This window comes from Oncorhynchus mykiss, chromosome 16, assembly GCF_057628025.1.
Source record: "Oncorhynchus mykiss isolate SJ-2025 chromosome 16, ASM5762802v1, whole genome shotgun sequence".
Taxonomy (NCBI): domain Eukaryota; kingdom Metazoa; phylum Chordata; class Actinopteri; order Salmoniformes; family Salmonidae; genus Oncorhynchus; species Oncorhynchus mykiss.
In genome coordinates, this window is record NC_143037.1 from 12,320,378 (window position 1) to 12,331,459 (window position 11,082).

Sequence of the window (11,082 nt, forward strand, 5' to 3'; positions counted from 1 at the left end):
AATGGAGGGTGAGAAAAGGAGGAGAGGATGGGCGGGGCCGCTCTGCTGCGGCACCTTGGACAGCGCGCTCACTGTCTGAAACACGATTAACGGAGAGGACCGAATACGGCGGGAACATCCGAGTCATTACCCTTCGCTATGATAATGACTGTCGGTGTGATGATAAAATAATTGCAAATATTCCAAGGTGATAAATGGTTAATCATGAATTAATCATTGATTATTACAGCGAGAAGTCTGAATCGGGAGAACATCCATGGTTCGAGATGGAAAACAGTGGGAGAAAAACGACAACCGCGTTTCTACATCACGCTCCAGCAGCGATCCCCCCTCTGCTTCTGCCATCAATTATCTCTCTCGCTTCTTTCTCTCCCAATCTTAAACTTGATCTCCATATGGACACCGTGAGAGGTGTGTATTTCCTGGACTGTGCATCTGTTCCAGAGAGGGAATCCCCAGCTGAATCCTGTCCGTCAGAACGGTCTCTCTGGGTACCATACCACATCTGCTGCCACTCTCTGGAGCAGCAAGATCTCAAAGTTCCCCTTAGAAATTCGACATATGGATGAACGTCAATAGTTGACGCATAAATTCCCGCCGTGGTTACAGGGTTGAAATACAAACAACTCAAAGGTTAACAGTTTAGGGATTAATTTCGAGTGGTTAAGGTGATGGCTGTGGTTTGGGGAACGCTTAAAACAAAAATAATTAAAAGCAAGACTAATTTTCTCACAGCTTGGTGGTCTAAACAGCCGTTCTGACTCTGAACAGCAGTTTGTTTTAGATCCTACATCGACCTGATCACTAGGAAGTCTATTTCTAGTGATCAGGCTGCTCTGGAGCCTGCTGCTGCATGCACAGCTGCACACACACATTGAATTGTGTTCCTATTGATGCTGTATTCACGCCATTGCCCTGCGGCCATTTTGATATGAGAATTCCTGGTGAACTAGTGGGCCAGGAAGTGGAAAGGCTGTTTTGACGGGTAATGAAATGTCTATGTGGCCACAGCCTTTTATAGACTCCCGATATTGTCTACCTCTCTTCCCCCTCTCTCCCTGGCGCTCCCTCCTTCCATTCCTCCGCCCCTCTTCCTCTCCCTACTCCCCACTTCCTCTCCCCCTCTGTCCCTGGCACACCCTCCTTCCATTCCTCTGCCCCTCTTCCTCTCCCTCCCTCCTTCTCTCTGACAGGCTGACAGTGAGAAGTAACCCCTGACTCTATGCCCACTCAGCAGAGAGAAGGTCAGGACACACTGTTCGTGTATGTGTTATTGTGTGTGTGTGTGTGTGTGTGTGTGTGTGTGTGTGTGTGTGTGTGTGTGTGTGTGTGTGTGTGTGTGTGTGTGTGTGTGTGTGTGTGTGTGTGTGTGTGTGTGTGTGTGTGTGTGTGTGTGTGTGTCTATGTGCATATGTGTTTATGTGAACTGCCGGCTGAGAGAAAATACTGCCAAAAATAAAACTTCAGTTGTCAGCATACAGAATGTGTGTCTGTGTGTTTGAGTGTGTGTCTGTGTGAGGGTGTGAATCTGTGTGTGTTAGAGTGTGTGTCTGTTGTCTGTGTATCTGTGTGTGTTAGGGTGAGTGTCTGTGTGTTACAGTGAGTGTCTGTGTGTTAGAGTGAGTAATCTGTGTGTGTTACAGTGAATGTCTCTGTGTGTTACAGGGACTGTGTGTGTGTGCTACAGTGAGTGTCTATGTGTGTTACAGTGAGTAATCTGTGTGTGTTACAATGAGTGTCTGTGTGTGTTACAGGGAGTGTCTGTGTGTGTTACAATGAGTGTCTGTGTGTGTTACAATGAGTGTCTGTGTGTGTTACAATGAGTGTCTGTGTGTGTTACAATGAGTGTGTGTGTGTGTTACAATGAGTGTGTGTGTGTGTGAATGCCTGGTGTTTAGCAGTGCTCTGGTCTATATGGGTCAGACAGACACTCCCACTCTCAAAGACTCAATGGGTCACAGAGGGATGGGGAGAGAGAGAGAGAGAGAGAGAGAGAGAGGTGTGTGTGTGTGGTAGAGGTCATCCTTCTTCTACCTAACTCATTTATAATGATAATATGGCCCTGACATTAGAGAATGATTGCAAGTTCTAGGAGCAAATAACATTAAACACACACACACACACACACACACACACACACACACACACACACACACACACACACACACACACACACACACACACACACACACACACACACACACAGCTATATATCTATTGTTCATTACAACCTTCTACAGACATTACTATTGATCACCTGACCAACAGATGGAGACTGACAGCAGAGCAGATTGACTTGTGTGTGTGTCGGTGTGTTCTAATGGAAAGGCTACAGATTGATAGTTATAGTTCCTCAGGCCACTGAGCCACCTACAGGTATATATTCAGAACCAGTCCAAAGTTTGGACACACCTACTCATTTAAGGGCTTTTCTTTATTTTTACTATTTTCTACATTGTAGAATAATAGTGAAGACATCACAACTATGAAATAACACATGGAATCATGTAGTAACCAAAAAAGTGTTAAACAAATGAAAATATGTTTTATATTTGGGATTCTTCAAATAGCCACCCTAATATGGAGTCATATTTCCTCTACCAGTTCAATAATATGCACACTTCAGCAAGAAGGGGAAGTGAATGAGTGCACACTCCAGGGAGAAGGGGAAGTGAATGAGTGCACACTTCAGGGAGAAGGAGAAGTGAATGAGTGCACACTTCAGGGAGAAGGAGAAGTGAATGAGTGCACACTTCAGGGAGAAGGAGAAGTGAATGAGTGCTCACTTCAGGGAGAAGGGGAAGTGAATGAGTGCACACTTCAGGGAGAAGGAGAAGTGAATGAGTGCACACTTCAGGGAGAAGGGGAAGTGAATGAGGGCACAATTCAGCGAGAAGGATAAGCGAATGAGTGCACACTCCAGGGAGAAGTGGAAGTGAATGAGTGGACACTCCAGGGAGAAGGGGAAGTGAATGAGTGCACACTCCAGCGAGAAGGGGAAGTGAATGAGTGCACACTCCAGGGAGAAGGGGAAGTGAATGAGTGCACACTCCAGCGAGAAGGGGAAGTGAATGAGTGCACACTCCAGCGAGAAGGGGAAGTGAATGAGTGCACACTCCAGCGAGAAGGGGAAGTGAATGAGTGCACACTCCAGGGAGAAGGGCTGTCTGGGCCAAAGAGAAGTGTATATCTACAAGAAGTGCCCTATTTTGCTGTGTGTGTGTGTGTGTGTGTAGGCTGATGAGTTGATGATACTATCACAGAGACGTAGCAGATCAAAGCGCTACCATGGTGACGCCAGCAGCACTCTGTTTAGCTACTCATTTAATTATCTTTATCTGTTCCGAACAAAGTGGCTGAAAGCACACTCTCTCTCTCTCTCTCTCTCTTTCTCTCTCTCTCTCTCTCTCTCACACACACACACACACACACACCTGTATCTTTATCTGTTCAAGGGTTAGGTAGTGGGCGTGTTGAAAGGAGAGGGTGTGTCAAAAGGATAGGTAGTGGGCGTGTTGAAAGGAGAGGGTGTGTCAAAAGGATAGGTAGTGGGCGTGTTGAAAGGAGAGGGTGTGTCAAAAGGATAGGTCGTGGGCGTGTCAAAAGGATAGGTAGTGGGCGTGTCAAAAGGATAGGGAGTGGGCGTGTCAAAAGGATAGGTAGTGGGCGTGTCAAAGGATAGGTAGTGGGCGTGTCAAAATTATAGGTAGTGGGCGTGTTGAAAGGAGAGGGTGTGTCAAAAGGATAGGTAGTGGGCGTGTTGAAAGGAGAGGGTGTGTCAAAAGGATAGGTAGTGGGCGTGTTGAAAGGAGTGAGGTGTGTCCTCTGCTATAGGGTATGTCCTCTGCTATAGGGTATGTCCTCTGCTATAGGGTGTGTCCTCTGCTATAGGGTATGTCCTCTGCTATAGGGTATGTCCTCTGCTATAGGGTATGTCCTCTGCTATAGGGTATGTCCTCTGCTATAGGGTATGTCCTCTGCTATAGGGTATGTCCTCTGCTATAGGGTATGTCCTCTGCTATAGGGTATGTCCTCTGCTATAGGGTATGTCCTCTGCTATAGGGTAGACAGTTTCGACTGAGCTGTGCTTTTTCCTCTATTTCTTACCATGTATCTATTCTACATTGAGCTACCATACCGCAAGACTTCGGATCTCTGTTTTTAAGCCAGAGGAAGAGTCATATTTCACTGTTAGTTTTTTCACTAATAATTGTACCTTTTCAGTTATAAAATTGACGATAACATGTTTTATTTAAAGTACTGATGATGCGTGTACTGTTTCTTCATGCGTCGTATGCGTGTGCCTACTGTGACTGTCACCCTGACACAAGGTAGCTACTTCCCATGCCGTTGCTGGACAGTAGTGCTTGTCAAGCAGGAGCTAAGGCCACTGTGTCCTGGTGCTGTTCACATTCCTGCCCTCCCCATTGAGTAGACTGTATGTGCATGTATAAAGGTGACATCTAGATGGTTATCAATAGTAGTTATTTCTTGTGTAGATCGCTATCCTATTTGAGGTAAAATCATGGGAAGGAAAAGAATAGTCCGCGTTTGATTACCGCCGGTGACTATGACAGCGAATAGGAAGCTTCCTACTGGGCATCACGATCAGGTCACCACGCATGTCCATACAACACCAGTGCACTGGTCACCGCTTATTGACTCGTCATGCAGCCCAATCAGCCACGCAAAAGAGGTCTTGAGTGCCAACAAATCTGCCCAATTAGCTGATTCGCTTTCATACACCCACTCCTCTCGACGCAGCCACTCGCCCATACTCCTATCGCCATATTGGCCTGCAGCGATCCATATTTGGAAATAGGCAGGGTTTATGACTTTGTGGCTGTGGTAACTAGTGACACTCACAGCCTTCTTTATTATTTTCCACAGACCATTGTGATAGTCTCGCTGCCTACCTCTGAGTCCCTCCTCCTCTCTCCATCTGTCTCCAATCTATGTTACTCGTTCTCGTCCCATCGCCAGGTTGCTAGGTAACTGTGGTCCTTTGATCTAAAAGAGCAGGATGACAGGCACACATAATTGTGATGAAACACACACACACACACACACACACACACACACACACACACACACACACACACACACACACACACACACACACACACACACACATAACCTTCACATACCTTCATTCAAATTGCACCGTTGACACAAAACGGTGAACACGAGGGAGGGGAAGAGAGAGGAGAGAAGGAGGGGGTACGGGAGAGAAGTAGAGGAAGAAAAAGATGGGTGGTTGGGAGATTGATGCAGCACTTTTTCCATATTGATACAGATTGCCCAGGGCCTGTATCCACAAAGCGTCTCCGAGTAGAAAATTGGTCATCAGTGCTGAGAATAGAGACGTTTTACTCCTACTCTTAAGGGTAAAAATAAAAGCTATGCATGAAGCCTCTTTAGTCATAGTCGACAGATATTTAGGAGACCTCACGAGCTGTCCTAACCCTTTAAAGAGTTACCAGCAGGTATCTTGATAACAGAAAAATGCAGTGAGTCAGTGGTTCCTGTGCCACATGAAATTGCATGCCAACATATTAGGAGATAATTAAGAACCTGTCAGGCAACATTATATCAATTGTTTTACCATTGCAACATTTGATGTAGTCACATCCACCGTGGTTGCCTGCTATAGTGTTCGTAGCTGGCTATGCCTCATTGCGATTGGTTATTCCCCATCATTTACAACAATGTCCATGAGCATCTTAACTATCTTTCCTTTGCGGTACCTCAAACTGTCGTGATTACCAGCTGAGAAACTTTCATGAATTGATTTTTACTCCTGGCTCAGAGTTTGTCTGGGCAGTGTCTTAACATCATCCTAAAACCTACTCTGAGCTGGGAGATTTTGTTGTTGTCTTTTACCAGTTCTTCTCAGGATTCCTAGGACTTTTCCTGAGATGCTACATGGATATGGGCTCAGGTCTCCTCTGCCATCTGGTGGACCAGGCATCCCATTGCTCTTCACATTATATTCATGTTTTAGGGGAATCTGTACTGAACAAAAATATAAAACACAACATGTAAAGTGTTGGTCCCATGTTTCATGAGATTAAATAAAAGTTGCCAGAAATGTTCCATACGCACAAAACGTTTATTTCTCTCAAATTCTTTTGAAATTGTTGCATGTTGCGTTTATATTTTTGTTCAGTACATTTGGTGTTGTTCCGGGATGGGATGGGTTAGACTACTTGATTTAAATCCTTACATAATCTACATGTTATGATTATATTAAATTCATATTAAATGGGGCTCCCAAGTGGTGCAGCCGTAGAAGGCACTGCATCTCAGTGCTAGAGGCATCACTACAGACCCTGGTTCGATTCCAGGCTGTATCACAACTGGCCGTGATTGGGAGTCCCATAGTGCGGCGCACAATTGGCCCAGATTCGTCCGGGTTAGGGTTTGGCCAAAGTAGACCGTCATTGTAAATAAGAACAAATTCTTAACTGATTTCCTAGTTAAATAAAGGTCAAATCATTTTTAAATAATATTTATTTATTTATTTGTTTTTATTTATTTAACCAGGTAGGCAAGTTGAGAACAAGTTCTCATTTACAATTGTGAACTGGCCAAGATAAAGCAAAGCAGTTCGACACATACAACAACACAAAGTTACACATGGAGTAAAACAAACATACAGTCAATGATAGAGTAGAAAAATAAATTTTTATACAATGTGAGCAAATGAGGTGAGATAGGTAAAGGCAAAAAAAGGCCATGGTGGCGAAGTAAATACAATATAGCAAGTAAAACACTGGAATGGTAGATTTGCAGTGGAAGAATGTGCAAAGTAGAGATAGAAATAATGGGTTGCAAAGGAGCAAAATAAATAAATAAATAAATACAGTAGGGGAGGAGGTAGCTGTTTGGGATAAATTATAGATGGGCTATGTACAGGTGCAGTAATCTGTGAGCTGCTCTGACCGCTGGTACTTAAAGCTAGTGAGGGAGATAAATGTTTCCAGTTTCAGAGATTTTTGTAGTTCGTTCCAGTCATTGGCAGCAGAGAACTGGAAGGAGAGGCGGCCAAAGGAAGAATTGGTTTTGGGGGTGACCAGAGAGATATACCTGCTGGAGCGCGTGCTACAGGTGGGTGCTGTTACGGTGACCAGCGAGCTGAGATAAGGGGGGACTTTACCTAGCAGGGTCTTGTAGATGACCTGGAGCCAGTGGGTTTGGCGACGAGTATGATAACAAAATGCATTATGGGTGGTCCTTTAAACAGTATACAGTGCATTCGGAAAGTATTTAGACCCCTTGACTTTTTCCACATTTTGTTACGTTACAGCCTGATTCTAAAATAGTTTTTTCCCCCTCATCAATCTACACACGATACCCCGTAATGACAAAGCAAAAACAGGTTTTTAGAAATGTTTGTAAATATGTATATATTAAAAAAAAACTGAAATATCACAACTTGACTGGTACGGTATATAATAGTTTTTTCCCCTCATCAATCTACACACAACACCCCATAATGACAATGAAAAAAACAGGTTTTTATAAAAACAAAAATGAAATATCACATTTACATAAGTATTCAGACCATTTACTCAGTACTTTGTTGAAGCACCTTTGGCAACAATTACAGCCTCAAATCTTCTTGGGTATGATGCTACAAGCTTGGCACACCTGTATTTGGGGATTTTCTCCTTATTCTTCTCAGCAGATCCTATCAAGCTCTGTCAGGTTGGATGGGGAGTGTTGCTGCACAGCTATTTTCAGGTCTCTCCAGAAATGTTCAATTGGGTTCAAGTTCAGGCTCTGGCTGGGCCACTCAAGGACAATCAGAGACTTGTCCGGAAGCCACTCCTTGGCTGTGTGATTAGGGTCATTGTTCTGTTGGAAAGTGAACCTTTGTCCCAGTCTGAGGTCCTGGGCGCGCTGGAGCAGGTTTTCATCAAGGATCTATCTGTACTTTGCCCGTTCATCTTTCGCTAGATCCTGACTAGTCTCCCAGTCCCTGAACAACATCCCCACAGCATGATGCTGCTACCACCATGCTTCACCGTAGGGATGGTGCCAGGTTTCCTCCAGATGTGAAGCTTGGCATTCAGGCCAAATAGTTCAATCTTGGTTTCATCAGACCAGAGAATCGTGTTTCTCATGGTCTGTGTCTTTAGGTGCCTTTTGGCAAACTCCAAGCGGGCTGTCATGTGTCTTTTATTGAGGAGTGGCTTCTGTCGGGCCACCCTACCATAAAGGTCTGATTGGTGGATTGCTGCAGAGATGGTTGTCCTTCTGGAAGGTTCTCCCATCACCACAGAGGAACTCTAGAGCTCTGTCAGAGTGCCATTGGGTTCTTGGTCACCTCCCTGACCAAGGCCCTTCTCCCCCAATTGCTGTTTGGCCGGGCACCCAGCTCTAGGAAGAGTCTTGGTGGTTCCAAAATATGTCCATTTAAGAAGGATGGAGGGCACTGTGTTCTTGGGGATCTTCAAATGTTGCAGAAATGTTTTGGTACCCTTCCCCAGATCTGTGCCTCGACACAATCCTGTCGACACAATCTAGCTCTATGGACAATTCCTTTGACCTCATGGCTTGGTTTTTGCTCTGACATGCAGTGTCAACTGTCGGACCTTATATAGACAGGCGTGTGCCTTTCCAAATTATGTCCAATCAATTGAATTTACCACAGTTGAACTCTAAGTTGTAGAAATATCTCAAGGATGATCCATGGAAACAGGATGCACCTGAGATCAATTTCGAGTCTCATAGCAAAGGGTCTGAATACATATGTAAATAAGGTATTTCTGTTTTTTTTTATCATTATGGGGTATTGTGTGGAGATTTCATAGCAAAGGGTCTGAATACTTATGTAAATAAGGTATTTCTGTTTTTTTTTATCATTATGGGGTATTGTGTGGAGATTTCATAGCAAAGGGTCTGAATACATATGTAAATAAGGTATTTCTGTTTTTTTATCATTATGGGGTATTGTGTGGAGATTTCATAGCAAAGGGTCTGAATACTTATGTAAATAAGGTATTTCTGTTTTTTTTATCATTATGGGGTATTGTGTGGAGATTTCATAGCAAAGGGTCTGAATACTTATGTAAATAAGGTATTTCTGTTTTTTTATCATTATGGGGTATTGTGTGGAGATTTCATAGCAAAGGGTCTGAATACTTATGTAAATAAGATATTTCTGTTTTTATTCTTTCATTATGGGTTATTGTGTGGAGATTTCATAGCAAAGGGTCTGAATACTTATGTAAATAAGATATTTCTGTTTTTATTCTTTCATTATAGGTTATTGTGTGGAGATTTCATAGCAAAGGGTCTGAATACTTATGTAAATAAGATATTTCTGTTTTTATTCTTTCATTATGGGTTATTGTGTGGAGATTTCATAGCAAAGGGTCTGAATACTTATGTAAATAAGGTATTTCGTTTTTTTTTATCATTATGGGGTATTGTGTGGAGATTGCAGAGTTAAAAATGATAATAATACATTTTAGAATCAGGCTGTAACGTAACAAAATGTGGAAAAAGTCAAGGGGTCTAAATACTTTCCAAAATCACTGTAATTGTGCCCAAAGTGATGATGATTGAGTGGACATCTTCAAATGTAATTAACTTGTTCATACACCCTACCATGTTTACAAGATAAGGCGCAATTATGATAACGTGATTTTCAAACAGATAAGGCCCAATTCCCACAACAGTGTGATTTGTTATTGAGTCTTATTTACACAATGAGACATCAGAGCACTGGAAAGAAAACAAGGGATGATGGTTGAGGACTCCATATTAGTGTTTCAAAATGACAATCATAAGATAAATGAAATTGCTTTGTGCACAGTGATGGGCAAATATAGCCCAGTATTACTCCTTAGTCCAAGGACCTTACATGCTCTGTTTAAAGGGCAAAGTGGCTCTGAAGACAAAACTGCCAAATACTCCCATCTAAACGTGGAATCGATTCTCAATTGCGGTACGGTTCTAGAAACATAAATCGCTCTACTTTCATATCATATCTAAATAATTTCACAAATGGAAAATACACACTTACTGTACACTGATCTAACCAATTTTAACAAAGTTGCAGCCTACAGTATTTTTCAGCGGCAACACACACGTCTGTGGCCTCTGTCTTTCGTTTACACACAGGTGTAATTAGCACAGGTAGTCCACTCTGTCTTCCGTATGTTTTCTGTAAACAAGCACTGTAACATGGAAATATGGGAACCCTAATAAAGGTGTGTATTGTGATGAATGGGTTCATTCACACTGTCTACTTGTGCGAATACACTAGAGCATGGCAACAGTTATGAACAGGGACATTTAGCATATAGTCGCATGTCTTTGCTACTTGCCTTCGTCCAATGACTTTTATGTGTAACGGTTCTGAGAGTCATGATCAAGGGCTGGGGCTAATAGAGACCTCCTGCAAATAGAAAACATGAAAGATGCAATAGCAGAAATCGCTCCTCCATTTCCTGGTTGCTAAAATTTGAACAGTTCCCCTAATTTTAGTTTATGTGACAAAACAAATACATGTCTAGAGAATCATCCAAACCTGTAAAAATAAAAACATTTCCGTAACCAAAAATATTGTGTTTTCAGCTGTAAAAGATGCAAAAGTATAAGAAGCAAAAACGAAATTTAAGAGCGGGAAGCATAGAAATAACGTACATAGAACAGATCTACAGCTTCTTAGGCTTGCTTTCAATGAGAATGACAGATCTATAAAACATTTCTATGTGAATTTGGTCAGTCGTACAAAAAGTAAATATTCACAGCTTTAAATTAAATCGAATCATGGTTTTACCTTTCGCTTACTTACCTATAATGCAGGCATCTTCGTTAGGCATTAAACTCGATTAAACGGTTGATAATCTTGTGTTGCAAGATCTTGTGTTGCAATACTGTCAAAATTACCTAGAAAGTGGTTTACACTAGATAGCACAGCCACAAAGTAAAAATTGGCGATATTATAAAAATCTATGAAAACAATAATGTACTTTTTGGTCTTCATTTAAGGTTAGGTTTAATCATACGGTTATTCGTGCGGTTACGGTTAAGATGTGTTGAAATCAGATTTTAAGAAGATAAATT

The 11,082-nt window shown here is 42.4% G+C and overlaps 1 long non-coding RNA gene across 1 annotated transcript; it reads right to left on the reverse strand.

The window, feature by feature from the left end:
- Positions 1-9,334: 9,334 nt before the first annotated feature.
- Positions 9,335-11,051, reverse strand: LOC149976551 (uncharacterized). The gene is made up of 2 exons (XR_016487132.1): positions 10,811-11,051; positions 9,335-10,411 (listed from the first exon to the last, which is right to left on the reverse strand). It is a non-coding gene; the product is annotated as an uncharacterized LOC149976551 (long non-coding RNA).
- Positions 11,052-11,082: the final 31 nt, after the last annotated feature.